The 19,707-nt window shown below is 48.7% G+C and overlaps 1 long non-coding RNA gene across 1 annotated transcript in view; it reads left to right on the top strand.

Annotated features, from left to right (window-relative positions):
* LOC128773694 (uncharacterized) overlaps window positions 1-19,280 on the top strand; it is an 88,017-nt gene extending 68,737 nt beyond the window's left edge. Inside the window, exon 2 of the long non-coding RNA XR_008418132.1 lies at window positions 17,248-19,280. This is a non-coding gene — a long non-coding RNA (uncharacterized LOC128773694). The remainder of the gene's footprint in view (window positions 1-17,247) is intronic.
* Window positions 19,281-19,707: the final 427 nt, after the last annotated feature.

Genomic DNA, 19,707 nt, shown 5'->3' with positions numbered 1-19,707 from the left:
TCCTACCAGGAAACTACTCCAAATCCTCTCTCCTCTCATCAAATAGGCAGCTCTTATTTTGTAAGAATGCAAACATTCTGCTGGGGATGTTTCTCCTGGAAACTTCCCGTCTTGCAAATGGAGTCTGACATCAAGAAAATGATCAAAGTGTTGACAAGGGGAAGAGAGAAGGAACAGCGGTTTTATTTGTTAACAGCAACACCAGGTAACTACATGCTTTCAATTTTCCCATGAGTTCCCTCCGCTTCATAAAAATAGTTCTGTCCAGAGGAAGAAGAAAGATATTTCTTCAGGTCTAACCCTGAGCTAAGTGCTATATATTCAGCATCACCTTTTATTCCCACAGCAGCCCTGAGAATTATTATAACCCCCATTTGGTGAGTATAAATATCCACGGATATATTGAAACGCCAAGTAAGTTGCCCAAGATCACAGCGTGGTGTTTAATTCTAGAATATGTGACCTTTCTTCTACATCACACTGCTGGGAAGGATTATTTCTGGGAGGAGCCGGTGGGGAGTCCAGCATTCTTCCATCTGAGTTCCAATAATGCAGAGCTAATGAATATGTATAAATAATAAGCAGTCCGTTAAGCGTCCGACCTCAGCTCAGGTCATGATCTCACTGTTCGTAAGTTCGGGCCCCGCGTCGGGCTCTGTGCTGACAGCTGGGAGCCTGGGGCCCGCTTCGGATTCTGGGTCTCCCTCTCTCTCTCTGCCCCTCTCCCGCTCACGGTCTGTCTCTCTCTCTCTCAAAAATAAATAAACATTAAAAAAATAATAATAATCTTACATCTAACTGGTCATTATTATTTCTAAAACCTGTTCACCGGGCTCTCGTTTATCTTCATATTAATCCATGGACGGGCATTACTGTTGTTGTAACTGTTCCTGTCATTATTATTTTTCAGATGAAGGAACGTAAATGTGTAGAAGACGTGACCTACTCAAGGTCACACAGACACGAAGTGTTGGTAGCATTTAGATTTCAAATTGTGAATTCTTTTCCAACATTCTCCTGACTTTCAAAATTTGAAAAAGTATTTTTTTCTTGAGTCCAGGCCTGGACAGAGGGTGGGCTTACTTCCTTGGCATATTAAAAAAGGTTGAGGATCAAAGAACGCAATCAGAGATGCTGGCATTGTGAAAGCCGAAGAGAGACAGATAGATCTAAGTGTTCTACGCGCAGGGCAAGCTGGGCGGGCGATCTAGAAAGGCAGACCCGTATGAGTGGGGTGGGTGTTAGTACAACTTCTCAAAGATGGAGAAGCCGAGGTTTGAGAGGTGGAGACCTTCTCATAAAGCCAGTCGTTAACCAGAGCGAGGTGCATTGTGGCCGGCCATCTCTGCTCCCTTGGCCTGTCGTTAGAGAAGGGGGTGGAGTGGGGCCCCCGGGTGGCTCAGTCAGTTGGGCGTCCGACTTCGCCTCAGGTCATGATCTCGCAGTTGGTGGGTTCGAGCCCCGCATCGGGCTCTGTGCTAACAGCTCAGAGCCTGGAGCCTGCTTCAAATTCTGTGTCTCCTCCTCTCTCTGCCCCTCCCCTGCTCATGCTCTGTCTCGCTCTGTCTCTCAATAATAAATAAACATTAAAAAAAATTTTTTTTTAAATATGGAGATCACATTTGGACTGTCTCTTAGATTTGTCGTGAGAATTAAGTGGGGCAGGACCTACAAACTCCCTGACATAGTTGGGTGGAGAAGTGTTCACTATTATTGTCCAGGGTTCCACGGCCCTCGTTTCCTTATCTGTAAGGTGGCAATTGATGCAGTATTCTGACCGCGTCTTAATAAGAATTACCTGGGAAACAGTGTGAACGGACATCGGTAAAAGGCAGTCGCTACAGGTTTATAAAGGCTGTAAAAAGGGGCGGGGTCAGCGCAAGTGCTCTCTGGAGCAGCAGTAGGCAGACGGCGTTCACACGACAGGCACCGCCTTGTACAGGCAACGCCAAGACCAACAAGATGCCGATTCTGGTCCCCGGTGGCTCCCGAGAGAGTAAGCAACACAGACACGGAGAGAGACACTTCTCAGACGTCGAGTTCACTTTCACGGAGGTTGTAAGAGAAGAGAAGACAGTGTACCCGGAAGCCTTGCAGCGTCGGTGTCCAATACGAGCTTATTTTGACTTAACACAAGGGAAGATCCGCGTCATGCCATCTGGCTTCCTCTTGGCCAGTCGTAGCCCCGCGTGGGATGGTGAAGACAGAGTGCCGCACTGGACACCGCGTGACCTGGCCTTGTGGCGTCACCCGGGGACGTGGCTTCGCTCACTTACGTTTCAGACCCCTCCCAGGCAGCCGAAACTGTCTTTGACTGAGCTCGCCCCGGCCAGAACCGGCCCCGGCACTACAATCGCTCGGGAGAGCGAGGGAAGTGTCATGAGAGGGCTGGCCATGCGAAAACCCACTGGGGGACAGGGTCAGGCGGTGTGCCCGCTGGTGCTGGACAGCGTGGGCCAGAGTGTCCCTTTCCGAAGGAGTTCATGGTCAAGAACCCACGTCGGGGACGGAATCATCCCGAGTTTCTCGGCAATCGTCCACTGGGGATGAACTTGAACCTTGAGCCTATGATTCACAGACAGAAACAATCTCCCCTTCTCTCGACAATTAATAGATTTCATCGGCCGTGGGTTTTGCCACTTTCCAAAGTGAATTGCAGTCATCTCTGGGGATTTCCTTACTCTCTTAGTGGCCTGAAAATTCTTAAAAGGCGCACCACCTGGCAATTACCTTTGCTGCTCCTGTACGGAGTGAGTTACTGCGAGTGGGGCTGGTGTAGTTTTCACTGCGCATTCAGTGTTTGCCAACGAATGAATGGGCGAGTGGGTGAGAGAACACGCACGTGGGTAATTCACGAGTGTGGCACGACCTCCTGCATGCGCACGGCAAGAGTTCTGTTTAACGGTGCTAACCCCTGATGGCTGCAGCCTGAATGAACGGCCCAGGAAGTCGTCCCAGTGCCGGTACCCAAACCAGGCGGGACAGGATCACCTCCAGGGCCTGCGGCTCTGAGGGCAAGAAGTTCCCCACCCGGCCCAGCCTTCCTGGGCCTCCCTGTGCCGTTCTGAGCTTCCTCCGGACTCCGCTCCACTGGGTCCGCCCCTGAAAACAAAGGTGCCTTCTCTGTCATCATCGTGGGTCACCCGAATCCCTCTCTACGTGAGTCCAGGAGAGTGAAGGGGACACGAGGCGGGAGGCAGGCAGGCAGCGTGGCTGAACCGTATGGGGAGAAGGGGGGTTGTGGGTGGAAAGTGAGAACAGACCCTGAGACCCAGCTGCCAGAGGAGGCGGGGGTTGGTCTGGGGTCCATCAGCCGTGCTCTGCACCTTCTGGGCTGCAGGGAGGGCTGGGGTGGTGGGTGTCCCCAGTGGGGGAGGCGGGTGGGGTGGTGGGTGTCCCCAGTGGGGGAGGCAGACAAGGGTGTGTTGGCTCCCCTCCTTCGAGGTCGCCTGGGGCTGCTGTTCCCAGGCGTGGAGGTTGGAGACCCTCCCACAGCACCGTGTTCTGTATACCTGTGTCTGCTCGCAGGTTCTGGCAGCCGCTCTGTCCCCTCCTCCCCCTGCTTCGTGTCGGGGAGGTAACAGCTGGGCTGAAGGCGGCCTCCAGGCCCCGACACCTCGCCCACACCTTTGTGATTAGCCCCTTTGTGGATATAACTTTCTGAGTTCTCCTGTTTGAAGCATGTCTCCCATCGGAACTCTAACCGATGCAGACAGATGGTTAGACTTAATGGCCCCTATTCGTGGTAAGTCCAGAGGCGTTTTCTCTCCTGTGTGGCCCTGGATATGATATTGAGTCTGCTTAAAGCCCTGATTTCCTCATCTCCAGAGTGGAATTAATAGCCTGGGTTGTCACAGGCATCGAACGAGCTAACGCCTGTAGGACACTTGGCCTAACAGGGCCTGGAAGATGGGACACAGTGGATACATTTCAACTGTTAAAAGGTAACATCTCGGGCTCCTGGGTGGCTCAGTCGGTTGAGCATCCGACTTCGGCTCAGGTCATGATCTCACGGTTTGTGAGTTCGAGCCCCGCGTGGGGCTCTGTGCTGACAGCTCGGAGCCTGGAGCCTGCTTCGGAGTCTGTGTCTCCCCCTCTCTCTGCCCCTCCCCTGCTCATGCTTTGTCTTGCTCTGTCTTAAAAATAAATACAAACATTAAAAAAAATTTTAAAAAAGGTACTATCTTCAAGTGCCTCTTTTCACTCTGGAAATAAATGAAAATAGGCATCGTTTTATGCCCTGAGTGAGGTTTTATAGTGAAACGGTCACAGTCAAAGATGAGGATTTTTTTTTTTAATTTTGTGTTTTCTTAAAGAATTTAAGAATCGCTCCGTGTGAATAATATGAGCCCCTCAAACTTTGCACCCCAACACCTCCACCCTCATGTATTCTGGAAGCAACACAATAGCTCTGTTCAAAGGTTTCTCTGAACTGTACCATTCGGGCAGGTTTTAGGAGAGGTTATATAGCTCGGTAAAGAACTTGATGAAACATGACAACAGGCCTGCACATAACATCGTTATCACTTTACTCAACCGAGTGTTCTGAAAGAATATGGGATTCCAGAACAACGGGGCTGCTCTCTCCTTACCATCCCGCGGAAGCCGAGTGGTCCCAAGTTGGTAGGACGGGAATGTCTGACACAAACAAGAAAAAGGCAGAACGATCTCAAAAATGTGAACTATCTACTTGCCCAAAAGGAGCACGGCCGGGCATTGGGCACATGTGTCTCTGAAAAGCAAGCCTGCATTGCAAGGTTTCCCCAAAATTATTCTGAAACTAAAGAGAATAGTGGTTTTGAAAACATGAGTCCTGGGAGGTGTCTGTGGGAGCAATAAAGTAGGAAGCGTGTTCTTCTGAAAGGAAGCTATTTATAGAAAAGAGAATTTTGACCTCCACATCTCTTTCTTTGGCCTGAGTCTGGGTGATTGAGTGTAGAGACTGGATTTGGTGACACAGGTCCCCACTCCTTGGCGTATAGCCAATATTGCTGTGGGGCCCCAGTCAGTTTCAATGAAAAATGAATGAAAACTCTGGTTTTAAAAGCGCGTTCTGACTAACAGTCAGCATGGTAAATTTTTGCATTCTAAAATTGCTCCTTGGGAAGCTTACCGCCAGCATGGGTCCTTGGGGTAGGATATTTTGACGTCATGCTGAAAATTCAGCTCTCTGATGAGATACCTTCTTCGAACCTTTCATCAATAATCATTCCAGTTTTTTTCTGACTGATTTCAAATCCTTGTTCTTGCGGTGGGTGATAGGAGGGAGTTGGGGGGATTAAAAACGGTGGCTTCTTTTGCATAAGCTTCACTACTGTTTAAAGAAGCCGTCGGCACCTTTTCCTGTGCCCTGTCCCTCTTCTCTTCACCTGGTCTCATGCTCCATCCATGAAATCGCATACATCACGGAGATTCGCCAGGCAGGCAGGGGTGTTCTATGCGAGCATCTGATCTGCCTTCTGATGGCATACCCTGGCATCGGTCCAGAAAAAAAAAGAGCATTCTGTGCATCAGGAGAAGGACAGGAATTACGTTTTAATTATAAGTTTGATTTGCGCAGTATTCCTCATGACTTCGTAGGCATTTGATCTCTCCCTTTATTGAAGCTAAAGCTTTATGCCCCTCATGTGGATGCAGCTGATCATCAGACCCTTGTTCTGAACATAGACAAGCCCTTCTTCCCGAGATGGCTGTCTTTGAAAGCCATACCCTAGCGCTCCCGGAGCAGGCTGGCCAGCTGTGACGTCCCACCTGCGGGTGCAGGGAGCCCCTGTTTGTGCCAAAGGGTCACGCTTTTTCAAGCACACCATCCTGTTTTTCTGAGTGGTTTGGCTTCCGCCTCACAGGTCCTTCCCAGACACTGATGGGGAAAACGTCATCCTCGAAAGGAGGTGAAGGGACACAAGGCACCTGGTGATCACGTAGTTGGCACATGAAGTGGTGTCAGTAGCTTGGTGTCCAGGAGGCGATGTAACCAGGCAACAGTGGGCATCATTCCAGAGCCATCTATAAACAGTAGCTCTCTCTTGACATGAAGAAATCCCAGGAACAGATTCCATTTCTTAAAGCATTGTTTAGACTTTCTTGAGCATACGAGGGGGTGGTGGTGGAAAAGGCTGACCTTCATGTCCCGGGCTCTGTGTGCTGCACCCTGGATTATGTATTCATCCATTCGCATGACTACAGCCACAGGTTGCGTGAGATTTGAACCAGCGTGAGGCCAATTCTTAGGATTCTTAGAAACCCAGAAGCCCTGTTACGGACTGAAATGTGTCCCCTGGAAGTCACAGACTGAAGCCCTCACCCCCAAAGTGACTATATTTGGAGACAGGACCTTTAAGGGGTAACTGAGTTGCGGTGGCATCACAGGGGCGAGGCCTGATCTTACAGGGATGATGTCCTTATTCGAAGAGGAAGAGACTCCGGAACTTTCTCTGTCTCTGCACACGCACGCAGAGGAGGCCATGTGAGGACACGGCGAGAAGGCAGATATCCGCAAGCAAGAGAGCACTCTCCCCAGAAACAAACCCTACTGGCACCTTGACCTTGGACTTCCAGTCTTCAGAACTGGGAGAAAACACGCTTCTGTTTTTTAAGCTGTCCCGTCTCGGCTGTCTCATTCCAGTAGCCCAAGCTGCCCCCAGAGAAGAGATGGGCGGTAGCTTTGCACCGAGGCTCTCTCACATTAGAAAGTGTTAGAAAAATTGGTGAGAGGAACCTCAGCCCGAGGGTTGTTGGTGATACAGTCAGTGCAGTGTCTGAAAACAGAAATATGCAGAGAAGCGTAAAGCAGCTTTCTCAATGGTGACTGATGAGAAAGAAGGATGAAGTTCCATAGATGCTACCTCCCGACCCAGCCCTGGTCAGCATAGAGAGGAAGAATGCCGGGTCAGGGTCACGGTGACCCGGTTCTGAGAGCCATGGTCCATGAACGTCTCACAGCACGGTGAGGAGGGGCGTCTGTCACCCCAATATACGCAAGAGGTTGAAAGGTTCGTAAGGTGACTTTGTCTAGAACACCGTGTTGGCACATCAGGAGCCAAATGCTCCGTGGGGGCACCCGCTTCAATGACTTGAGGAAACTGGACTGGACAGTATTGCTCTGACCCTACCTGCCCACCGCAGGCTTCTGGAAGCCTAGGAGAATCGAGCTACTTTTGCTGCTTTTCCTGTGATTCTCAGATCCTACCTGTTTTATAGATTGGTAAGAAGATGGTCAAAGAGATAAATGAGGTTTACTGTCTCAAGATCATGCCAGCCAGTGAGGCTTGCATTGGGGATGCACCTGTCATTTTGACTTCCTTCAAAAGCCTTTCCCTTTCTCCCGCATCTCTTAGTCAAATGCTTTATGAGAATTCTCCAAAATGCTGGAAAAACGTGCTACAAAAGTGAGACATTAAAAAAAGGGCTTATTTCTGAGGGGAAAACCAGGATCAATTTGTTCATGAACTTTGATACCTGAGATAAGAAACGAAGAAAAGAAACCAACCAAATGCATGAGGACCAGTGAATATTCAGCAACGCGTTACTCCATGTTTCGAGAGGGTGATATATAAATTCACTTCCTCAGAGCCTTACAAACCCACAGGCCATTCCCTTTGGTTACTGACTAAATCTCAGAACAAATGAGTGGAATGCTTGAGTGGCTCAGTTGTTTAAGCGTCCGACTCTTGGTTTCTGCTTAGGTCCTGATCTCACGGGTTCATTAAGATTGCGGTGACAGCCCGGAGCCTGCTTGGGATTCTCTCTCTCCCTTTCTCTGCCCCTCTCCCACTTGTGCTGTCTCTCTCTCTCTCTCTCTCTCTCTCTCTCACAAAACAAATAAAAAAAAATAGAACATATCGGCATCATGCAAACTCTTCTTGAGATGCCACAAGATACAAATAACCCATATCTCAACCAAGCTCTGCTCTTGCCCAGAATTATGATTCCCGCCAACCGCAGTGGAAGATCCTGATCTCACGGGAAAGGAGAAGCTCTCTCCATGTTCAAATGGAAAATAAGTCCCTTTGGCTTGTGCTAAGAACACACAACAGTATACAGTCTAATTGGAACACAGCACGTCTTCTCGATTAAGGAAATCCGTATCGAAAGCTTGGCTTTTGGCCACTCAGCGGATGAGCACGCTTCTTATTTAAATATTCAGACCCAGTGCTCTGTATAACCTATTCCATATTACTTGGGCTCTGGAGGTGCGCCCCCAATTTTGTAAATTGCAATAGTATTTGAAACCCAGGAAGTGACCCAGAAACGCTCCCTGGCTCACTTCTTTTGGGTAAAGATGTAAAAGGTGTCTGTTTAAACAACAAAGCCTTGGCAGTTTGGAGAATTGTGCTGCTTGCCACCGTGTCCCAGGAATCAACTGTTCCCCAACCACGCAGTGATCTACACACGTTAGTTGGCTCTAGCTCGGTGCACAACTCTTTAGAGAATCAAGAGTGAGAAATAATGAAAGAAAATCGATTGCAATGATCAAGAAATAACTTAACTCAATTACTACCTAGCATGCTGGTTCGATACATTGTTGCTCGTGCAATTTTTCTAAAATCAGCGAGAGACCCCAAATTTATGGAACGGGAAGAATTTAAAATGACCTTGAACGCCTACTCCTTGCATTTCTAGCCTCTTTTGTTAATCCTATGTCATTATGGAGAGACACATTTTAGCAGTTGTCCCTTGCTTACAAGTAGGGGCCGGCAGACCTTTTCTATAAAGAGCCAGGTAGTAAATAACATCGATTTTGCAAGTCACGTCGTTACAGCTCCTCGGCTCTGTTGTTGTTACTTGAACTTGAAAAGAGCCATACGCAATACGCACACCAGTGGGCACGGCTGTGTTCCTGTAAGGCTTCATCCATATCGGGGGCTGGGATGCCTTTGGCCTCCGGTGTGCAGAGTGTTCAGCTCTGGCCTCGAAGACAAACCCTGTCCTCTGCTTCACTTCCCAGAGCGCCTAAGCCACCTTCCCCCAGAGCACGCACGGTCCTGGCTTCCTTTGCCTACTTTATTCTACCCGACGTGCCCCAAGGGAAGCAGCAACCGCACTCAGAAATGGTGCCACTGTGAAGTTACTGTCTCCATCCATTTTGCACAAGTGGCCTTCAAAGCGAAAGTCTGGGGGGGTTAGCCTCAAACTGCTAAGCCCAGGCCTTGTTTCCATAGGCTGCCCTTCAAACTGCCTTTGTTTTGGGCACCCGGGTGGCTCAGTCACTTAAGCGTCCGACTTCGGCTCAGGTCACGATGTCGCAGTTTGTGAGTTCGAGCCCCGCGTCGGGCTCTGGGCTGATGGCTCAGAGCCTGGAGCCTGTTTCAGATTCTGTGTCTCCCTCTCTCTCTGCCTCTCCCCTGCTCATGCTCTCTCTCTCTCTCTCTCTTTCTCTCAAAACTAAATAAACATTAAAAAAGTTAAACTGCCTTTGTTTGGCTCTGGAGAAAGCATTAAAAAAAAAAGTGGTAAGTGATGGCCTGTGGCACCGAGTGGACAGCCATGACAATTCCCTGACACCAAAAATGTTATTTTGCGGAAACGAAGATAGCCTGTTTGTCTCAAGCCAGTAAATATCATCCCCTCCAGCATGAATCTACTGCTTTCCTTTTGAATGTCCCGCGACTTGCCTCCCTCATGTAATGCTCTCGCCCAAAATGTACCCAGTAGGCATCTTCCTTGGGGGTCGCACTCTTGCTTCGTGTGCCCGTATAGGAAACGGCAAGCCTTCGGTGGGAGAAAACCCCAGCTCATTCTCACCTGAGCATCACCTTGAACCTCTCCTTGTGGCTCATTTCCACAAATTGAAACCCACTGGCTCCTTCACAGAAAGCCGACGCGGAGCCCTGTGCTAGATCACCTGGCCAACTGAAGAACAATGATGTCTATTTTTGTAAGGTCGCTGATCGAGTTTTCCAACTCTTGTCAGAAGGCTCTGAACACTTTATCTCTGCCAGTCAAGATCAAGTCTAGCGGTGGGGGTGGGGACAGGCACTGTCCAGAAGCCAGGACCTTACTCGACACCAGAGTGTGTCTGGACAACCACGAGTGGCCTCATTCGTGTCTGATGTTGGTACCTGTGTTTACCGGGTTCCTGTGTAATTCGAAGGCATCTGGAAGACCACCAGAGCTTAGATGCCTTGTCTCACTGGTTACAAAGCCTGGGTTTTTTTTTTTGTTTTTGGGTTTTTTTGTTTGTTTTTTCATTTTCAGAGGCTTCTGTCTTGGTAAAACCCACATATATCCTATACAGATGAAATGAGAAAGGAAAAGGAAGTGCTGCGTGAGGTAGGGTTAGAGCCCCACTCCCAGTTTTCCTAGGGGAGTAAGGACGGTGGGTGACGGACAAGTGACTCTCGGTTAAATGTTGGATTTGACCGTTCCTCCAAGGTGCCCAGAGATGGTTCCGGCACACTCCAGTCCCTGAAGTGCATTAAACTTCCTCAGCACAAAGTACTGTACCCGCTTCGTAATGATTTCAACCCATGCTCTACACATGTTATGGATATGGTGTAGCCACACGCGTGTTACCTTCTAAAGAGACGGTTCTTTTCCAAACCGCGTACAGACCAAAGTTGTCAGAAACAAATGACGGTTCCTAGGAAAGTGGGTGTTTTTGTCAGAGCTGAACTTTACTTTTAAATCTGAAATACCTGCTTCTTTCCTTTGACAGAGCTCTGCACGCTCGGGGCGCCTGGTGGGGGAGGGCGCCATGGGTGAAGCGTCCAACTCTTGACTTCGGCTCGGGTCATGATCTCCCAGTTCATGGACTCGAGCCCCAAATCGGGCTCTGCACTGGTCCGCTTGGGACCCTGTCTCCTTTCTCTCTGCCCCTCCCCCACTCATGCTCGCTCTCCCTCTCTTAAAAAGAAAACAGAAACCAAAAAACAAAAAAAAGGTAAGTTTCCACCCCCTCACCTGTATCCCTGCCTGATTGTTCAAGTCACAGGATTCTCTCCTATTTGCCAGTAAAAATCTAATAATGCCTGTCTTCCTGTCCCCGCCGCGGCCCCGAACGAGATTCTAGATGTAAAGCCTTATGGGCAGAATTTGGCTTTATACCACATAAAGCGAGCACATCTTTAATGAACTGTGACCCTGACTTACCGTTGGTTTTAACCCCGCAAAGGCAACAGTGCCGTGTAGAGGCTCTCCTCAAAGTCTCAGTGTTTTGTCCGGGTGCTTTTTATTTCTTAATTTTTGCTGAAGCGTGAGCTGACACACGTTGTTACCTCAGTTTGGCCCTGGGTGTTTTTAAGGGACTCGTGTGACGATGCACCAGTTACCAGAGAGCCTCAGCCTACGGCTGAAAATGCCCCTGGCCTGGTGGGTTTAAACCCAGCCTTTTTATCAGGCGAGATCCCAATGGATTCCACAAGCACACTCAGCCCGGTTTCGTCTCTCCGCTCTCACGGAGATGATCCCAGAACAAAACACTCATCCGCTCAGTAGGTTTCTTTCTTGGCTGCTCCCTGTTTCACGAATATTCCATCTCGAAGACCAGACCTCCAGAAGCCAGGGGCAAACAACGGCGGGATCTTGATAAAAAGGATCCTCTGTGGTTGATTCACTGCGAAGGCCAGGCTTGTGGAAAGCTGGGAGAAGGTGCCGGAAGCTCCAACCTGACACTCAGACTCACTCCCAGCAAGGGACGCCTCCCGCTGAGAGATTTTTTTTTTTTTGGCAAATCCAGTTTGTGAGTTTTTGTTCTCTTCCATTTTTTTTTTTTTTTAACAACCTTTTTTGAAAACGCATGTATGGAGGGTTGGGGAGGACTCCTAGGTAAATGGGAAAGAAGTCCTTAATTCTCATCCTGACCTCTTCCCCGGCCCCCTTGTCTTTCCAATCGGGCTGTTCGGATGCGAGGTGCTGCACGATGATTCCGCCTTCCTACACAAAAAGCCGCGTTTTACGCCCAGGCCACTGCCTGGCAGGTGGCAATTAGGTCATGTTTGAAGAGCGGGCGAGGTGAGCACCCCGCAAATAATGTGAGAGAAGGCGTTGTTGTCGCTGGGCTGGAAAGAGATGTAGTTTGAGACGCGCCACGGAGGCCGGGGAGACATTTGAACGCGATGAAGGCCCATGTTCCGCGATGCCACCGGGAGCACCGCCTTCTGATTCGTGCCTCGTATTCTAGGAGCAGTTCTTTTCATGGCTTTTGTACAACTCTGCATGTGGTGGCATCGGGCTGTATAAATTATGCATGTATGACTTCACGCTCGTGGGCTAGTCTGGAGGCTCCCAGATCCTAGCTGGATCTGCGTGCTTTTGTGGGGCTGCGCAGGGGCAGGGGGAGGGGGGTCTCTAGGTTTCCGTGAACAGTAATGGGTGTCATGGGAATAAATATGGGGGTGGGGGCTCTGGGGGAGAAGTAGGAATCTTAGAAGGGCTAGAAGGCTGATCTGAGCTCAGACAGGGGTATTTTCGCCTTCCCTCTCTCTCCTGGGTCCTCCCCCCTGCCCAGCCGTCTTGCCTGCCCCTGCCCTCCCCTGCAGCCACGCCCTCACTGCTGCGGGCACCCACCTGGGGACAGGGACGCTGGCAGACATTGACCTCCCTTCACAGAGCATGCATTTGACACGGCGCTTGGCAGTTTTGTTAAGGAAGCTTTAAATTTAAGTTTCTGTGGGCTATAGGAGAAAAAGTGTAAGAGTATAACAGATGTCGCGGTGGCCGATGATGAATCCCCAGCGCACATTAATTCCCCGCTGACATTCTGTCCAGGGACAGAATAGGGACTGAAAATCCAATGTGGGAAGGAGGCATTAACAAATGTGTATCATGATAGGAGTCTAGGGACACCTGGGTGCCTGAGTTGGTTGAGTCCAACTCTGGATTTTGGCTCAGGTCATGATTTCATGGTTGGTGAGATCGGCTTTCTCATTGGGCTCCTTGCTGACAGTGCGGAGCTCGCTTTCAATTCTCTCTCTCTCTCTCTCTCTCTCTTTCTCTCAAGATAAATAAACTTAAAAAAAAAACTTAAATAATATGAAGATGTTGGCCTACCACAACTTTGACACCTCGGACATCTATTAAAAATCCCAAAATGTGGGGGCTCCTGGCTGACTCCATCAGTTGGGCGTCTGACTTTGGCTCAGGTCATGATGTACGGTTCATGAGTTCAAGCCCTGCGTTGGGCTCTGGGCTGAAAGCTCAGAGCCTGGAGCATGCTTCGGATTCTGTGTCTCCTGCTCACGCTCTGTCTCTTTCTGTATCTCAAGAATAAATAAATGTTAAAAAAATTTTTTTAAGCCCCAAAGGTGTGTAATACATAAATGTTAGCTAACTGTGGCGACTCCCTAGGCCTGATGGGGTGGCCCTCCTGATTGGAATACCACAATGGGAGGCCACAAATTATTCAGGATGAATGATTCTTCTAGCAAATGAGGGTCTGCGGTATGTGCTAGAGTGTTTTCACTAGGCAACATTAGCGTGTTGTGCACAAAGAAAATGGGCAAGCAGGAGGAATCGCTGCCCACCACGGTCACCTGGGTATTCCAACTTACAGGACGCAGAGGGTTCGCGTCCTGGAGGTCAAGGCCACTCTTGTTTACCTCCAAACGGTTACGGTGAATAACCTGTAATACGCAAGAGTTACTACGATGCTAGCTATGCTGTCCTGTGGCAAAGAGAAAGGTAGACTGTGGATTCATACCTTTCACATTAATCCATGACCAAAAAACAAATTAGTATTGACAATTAAGTAAATGACAGATATGGATTGGAGAAAAGACAGGATTACTTTACCAGTAGAAAACAGCGTTTTAAAGAACCCATACTAGAGATGCCTAGTGGTGCCCCTTGGTCACGAGGGTGGCTCAGTCAGTTAAGTGTCTCATTTTTTATTTCAGCCCAGGTCATGCTCTAACAGTTCATGAGTTTGAGCCCCACACCAGGCTCTGCACTGACAATGCAGAGCCTGTTTAGGATTCTCTCCATCTCTCTCTGGCTCTCCCCCATGCATGCTCTCTCTCTCTCCCCCTCTCTCTAAAAATAAATAAATAAACTTAAAGAAAGGAAGGAAGGTAGGATGGAAGGAAGGATGGAAGGAAGGAAGGAAGGAAGGAAGGAAGGAAGGAAGGAAGGAGGAAGGAGGGAATGAATGAAAGAAGGAAGGGAGGAAGGAAGGGAGGAGGGAAAGAAGAAAGGGGGGAGGGAGGGAGGAAGAAAGGGAGGGGGGAAGGAAGAAAGGGAGGAGGGAGGGAGGAAGGAAGGGAGGGAGGGAGGAGGGATGGAGGGAAGGAGGAAGGAAGGAAGGAAGGAAGGGAGGAAGGAAGGAAGGGAGGGGGGAAGGAAGGAAGGAAGAAGAAGGAAGGAAGGAAAGAATAAGGAAGGAAGGAAGGAAAGAAGAAGGGAGTGGGGGAGGGAGGAAGGAAAGGAGGGAGGGAGGAAGGAAGGAAAGAAAGAAGATGGAAGGAAGGGAGGGGGGAAGGAAGGAAGGAAGGAAGGAAAGAAGAAGGAAGGAAGGAAGGAAAGAAGAAGGAAGGAAGGAAGGAAAGAAGGAAGGAAGAAGGAAGGAAGGAAGGAAGGGAGATATACCATGCTGCCACCACTGGGTCTGCATCAGGAGTTACACTAGCAAATGAAGGAAAGGTGGGGTTATGCTCATGTACGGATCACCATGATTCAGGGACATGTTAGAACACCCTTTCTTTCATGCTGTGTATAAGCTGGGAAAACACAAGCTGAAGGAAGATTTATTTGGGTTTGCACCCGATCGTGAGACCAGTCTCTCAATATGTTGGCGACTGGATCAGTGGCCACACTCTGACCAGGCTACTTGAGTAGCTACTCGTCTATCATTGGCTTTGTTGTGTTCAAGATATTTACCAGTAAAATTGACCATGCCATGTTGTAGGTTTATTTCTGGGGCTGGGCGGGGGGCAGGGGTAACCCCTTAAGGGTCCTGGTGCCTTTACAGCTTATCATTGTCACATGAGAAAACTCATACCCAGCCCCCCACCAAAATGTTTGTATTTATTTGTTTTCCCAACTGCCAGGAGTTTGGTGTCAGTTCTGAGGCTGAACTGTGGTGATTGCTCACCTCACTGGGAGCCTCCACTCCCTCTCCTCCTCTTGTGTGAACCCTGTTCTGTTGACTCCTCACAAAGCATCTAACTGGCACTCCTGAATTCTTTGACACAATGGTACATCAACCATTAGCACCTTTCAGCTTGTAGTATAGCATGGTTCCACCTCCACGGAGAAGGAGACCCTTGCAGGAAACCATTCTGCCCATTAAAGAGCCACAGGTCCTCGTGAGACCCTCAGGACAGCCCAGGATGAGCCCACATGGGTGGAGCCAACCCTGGCTCACCAACGGCAGCCCCTGTGCTGGGCACAGCATCCTGTATGTTGACGTCACCCCTCCCTGTTGGTGTCTCATTTCCTGCGAATCACCTGCACAAGCCCCTCCTCTTTTACCATGCCATGTGCTTTGGGCTGGCGTCCACACTTCGCTCTGTCTCTGCTCTGTCTTTCATTTCCTGGCCACTTCTCTTGATGATTCTTCAAATCGTTTTCTGAGTCATCAGCGAGAGCTCCTCCTTCTAGAACCAACTTGTAGCCAGTGGGCTCCAGTTTCTTATGTGGGGAGTAAACAGGATTTTCCTCTCCTCTTCCCAGAGCAGAGACGATGTGGTTCTGCTCTCATTTGGAAAGCAGGCATTCGTCATCCAGGACAGGTTTTTTGTTGTTATTGTTTTACGTATTGATTTTTAAGAGACAGAGCCATCACGTCCAAGTTTATGTACACACAGACACATTTTTTACAGACCCACCCATCTGTTCAGGTTGAAAGACGTAATATAGGACGACAGTTAAGGACACACCTTTTAGAGCCAGAATTCTAGTGTTGGAATCCTCCTTCTCATCCCCTTGATGGTTTTACGTTCTTAAGCTAGTTAGTTAACATTTCTCCACCTCAGTTTTATCATCTGTAAAATGGGGATAATGATGATATCGACTCATGCTCTTGCGGAATTCAAATCGATTTAGTTCGCGTGAAGCAGTTAGTAACTGGAATACGATGAGTGCTTAATATTTATCCCTAAGTATTACAACGCCATCCTCAATGTGGCCGTTTAAGAGAATAAACTTAGAATTTAATGGGGATATGAGTGCTTTGGCTAATCTTAACTGAGTACTCACTGTATCACTCACTGAGGGAGTATTCACTCTACCAAGCACTTTACATGGATTAGATTACCCCAGTTTAAATTATATTTCCAATGACTTATTACCTGTGCAACATTAGCTGAAGTAGACAGTTTCTCTACACAAGTTTCTCATCTACAGAATGGGCACAAAATATCTTCTTTGAATTGCTCTGACAACTTACGCGAGGTGGCGGACAGCACTGGGGGAAAGAATTTACTATATGGGGATTGCAGAGATTGTCGTTTTTGGTATTACTACCACCGTCATTATTACTAATAAGCAATGTTTTGTTTTGAGCGTGACAGGGGGCGCTAATCCAGACAAACATAACCCCTCTGGAATGATGATACATATGTGATTATTCTTTTCATGGCCCACAGGGCTGGGAGAGCGTTTGCTCTCGACCATGGCAAGCAGTGAGCTGCCCGTGGATAAAACGATAGCGAAAATGAGAGAACTTAGCCTTTCTTTTAAAACAACAGCCCTATTGCAAAAGGTAAATTGGTCTCAATTTTTCCACACGTTAAATAGCCTCCAATTTTATGATTAGATAGCTGAAGAAATTAAGTTTAAGTACAGTCAGTTGGCAGTAGTGATAAGGGGAGTGCGAGCGAAAAATAATGCCCCGCCGACCTTGCTGCTCCCGAGGGTTTAAGGTCGCTTTGCCACCGGGGCAGCTGTAGCGTGGTCCAGTCGCCCCGCAGCTCCACTCTCCTTCCAGCTCCGTGGACCGTGGACTGTGCAAGAAGACATTTCAAGAGTAGTCCTGGTTCTTTTGTTGTTGGTGTTGTTCTTTCTTTCCTTCTTTCTTCCAGGAACAATATAAGGGCCTCCAATTAGTTGCAGGTGCAAATATTATGCATGCAATTAATTGTCTTCAAATGGTTAATTATGGGCAGAATTGGCTAATTCGGGGTGCAATTAACTACTTGCCACTTATTCTGAGGATGCCCGTAGACAATTGTGTCTGCAATTAATTTACAAGAGCCATTACAGTGAAAACCTTGTACTATAAATCCAAGAATAGAGTGGGAGAATTTTTTCGAAGCAGGACTTCACTCTGGGTTAATTGCATTGACTCTTTCCTTTGGCTTTTCTATGCAGGTTGACTGTCAATGGGGTTTCTACGAGTCGCTTACACGGTGTGAGCAGAGCCGCTAGCAACGAGAAGGCACAGAGGAGCCAGCACGCGCTCAGGAAAGCAGCCGGGCCCTTGAGCGGCCAGGCCTCGGATGTCATTCAGGGAGCAACGTTCTACGTGCTCTGTGCTTCTTTGTTGGTCCATTTGTTTGTTTTTTCCTGGTACCTTCTGTGGCGGAGTAATGCAGGGGCATTTGCAGAAACGGAAACCCTCACATCTTTCCCGACGAGTTCATGGTCTTTACCGAACAATCAACTTTAAAGCCATCTGATTTGTAGATTCATCAACAGTGATCCACAGTTACACAGATCCTCTAAGCAATCATGAATAGGGTTTTTAAGTTAAGTTCCTTCTATAGGACAACCACTGAGCTAAATACTTTGACTTACTTACCGTATTAAAACCCTCAAAATAACTCTACGTATTAGGCACGCTTATGATCCCCGTGTTTGTTAACAAACTCAAAGAAAGGTCTGGTGACTCGCGGGTCAGTCATGGAGCTGACTGTAAACCATGCCTGCACGTCTCCAGCCCTGGACCTTTGGCTGCTGCACGATGTTGGGGATTTCAGGCCTGGCAGGGCCCTCGGACGCCAACCTCTCTGGCTTCTTCCTTGGATGGATGGGGGCAGCCTGGCGCACGTGGCTCGCTGAAGACAAACTAGAAGCCAGATTGCCTGTGGCTCAGTCCAGTGCCGTCCTAACCACAACGTGTCGCCGAAGGGAAACGACGCAGAGTACGTTCCGCCTGTTCTCTGTCCGTTCTTACTACGGGATGGTTTCCCGGCGCAGTCTGCCGTGTTGGCGTGTCGGCGTGTAGGCCATTGATTGGAAATGACATTCCATTGAAAACGCCTCTGAGGACCATACATGGATCTCCAGCAGGGAAGGGTTAAAGTGGCAGGGATTTTGCAGGCTGGATCAAATGTTCTTGAGAGGCCATTCTTCACATCTTGTTTCTTTAGCACCGGGAGAAGGCGAGTAATCAAAGGTGACAAGCTTTCTCTGCTCGTCGGGTCCCATTCCCGGCGCAGGGCAGCCCACAGGCACATTGATCCACAGCGGCAGCTGCTACTGGCCTCCGATGCAGAGATTCCGGGCCACACGGGGCCTCGTCGTGTCATTGGGAGGAAGGGAGGAAGGAGTGAAGGCACCACTATCAGCGAATTGAGACAGAACCTATCGTCTGCAACCATGGGATTCGGTCACCTTGAGTACATGTGCAGTGTGATTTAGTTGCTATCTCTGCTCAGGGCTCGGAGGTGGAAACCAAGCGCACTGGACGGTTGCTGGCCTACTTGGATGTATTGGTCTGCAGTCTGAAGGGGCTAGGAGGGGCCGGAGGCACTCCTCTTGGAACAGACACCGAGAGCAGTATGAGAGCTGCGTTACAAAGGTCTCTGTCTGGAAGCGGAGGAAGACACCACAGCATAACGAATGCCCTTCTCTGCCATTTTCTCATGGATTCTTTTTTTTTTTTTAAATATAATTTATTGTCAAGTTAGCTAACTGACAGTGTATACAGTGTGCTCTGGGTTTGGGGGGGTAGATTCCGTGATTCATCGCTTACATACAACACCCGGGGCTCAGCCCAACGAAGCTACCTTCTGGAATAGAAGGGGACGGTGGGAAAGGGGGAGAAAAAGAATCCATCGACACGTATGCATCTGCTGTCTGCGAGGCCCTTCACGATAACGATAACCTTATTATCGTTAACTACTTTCTAACCGCCTTGCATGAGAGAAGATGTTTATCGCCATTTAAATAAGGAAGAAATGAATTTGGGAGAGGCAAACCAACTTGCCCAAATCCTACGCCGCACCTGCAGAAAGAACTGGAAGGAAGGTGTGATGAGGTTGAGGATAAGGACAGTCAAGGCGGTTCGTTTCCTTATGGGATATGTCATATTCCTTGAGACATCCTGCAGAGTGGCTTTGAGTAAGGCTGGGTTCTCATATTTTGAGTATGATTTGTAAATCTAAGCCTTTTGTTCCCCATCAACGCGATTTTCTTTTCCTACCAACTAGGCATGGCACGGGGAGACATCTTGCATTTGTGTCAGGTATTGTGTTATCGTGTGATGGACCTTTAGGGAGTATGATGCCATGTGGATAGAATCGTTCTGTTCTGGCTAGCCCAGTGAAGCCTGACCTGCTCGGTGAGCCTTGGGTGGTAAAACATCAGGGGCCCCTTGTGGCTGATCTCCTCCTTTTCTCCATTTTGATTTCTGGTTTCTTCTTTATATCTTAGGTCTTGGCCAACACTCTTGAATTTCTGAGTTCTGACTCACACTTTCAATAGCAATTAGGGTGTTCAGAACTGTGTTTGTCAGTGTCTTCAAAATCTCAGTTCTGATGGAAGAGCTCACAACAGCCTCTTGTTTTGAACCAGACTCTCTACCCCCATGAACTTCTCTGCAGAGTC

Source organism: Panthera pardus, unplaced genomic scaffold (assembly GCF_024362965.1).
Source record: "Panthera pardus isolate Hobbes unplaced genomic scaffold, ASM2436296v1 HiC_scaffold_26, whole genome shotgun sequence".
NCBI classification, from domain to species: Eukaryota; Metazoa; Chordata; class Mammalia; order Carnivora; family Felidae; genus Panthera; species Panthera pardus.
The sequence above is the reverse complement of the archived record's forward strand: the minus strand, read 5'-3'. Positions and strand labels throughout refer to the sequence as shown.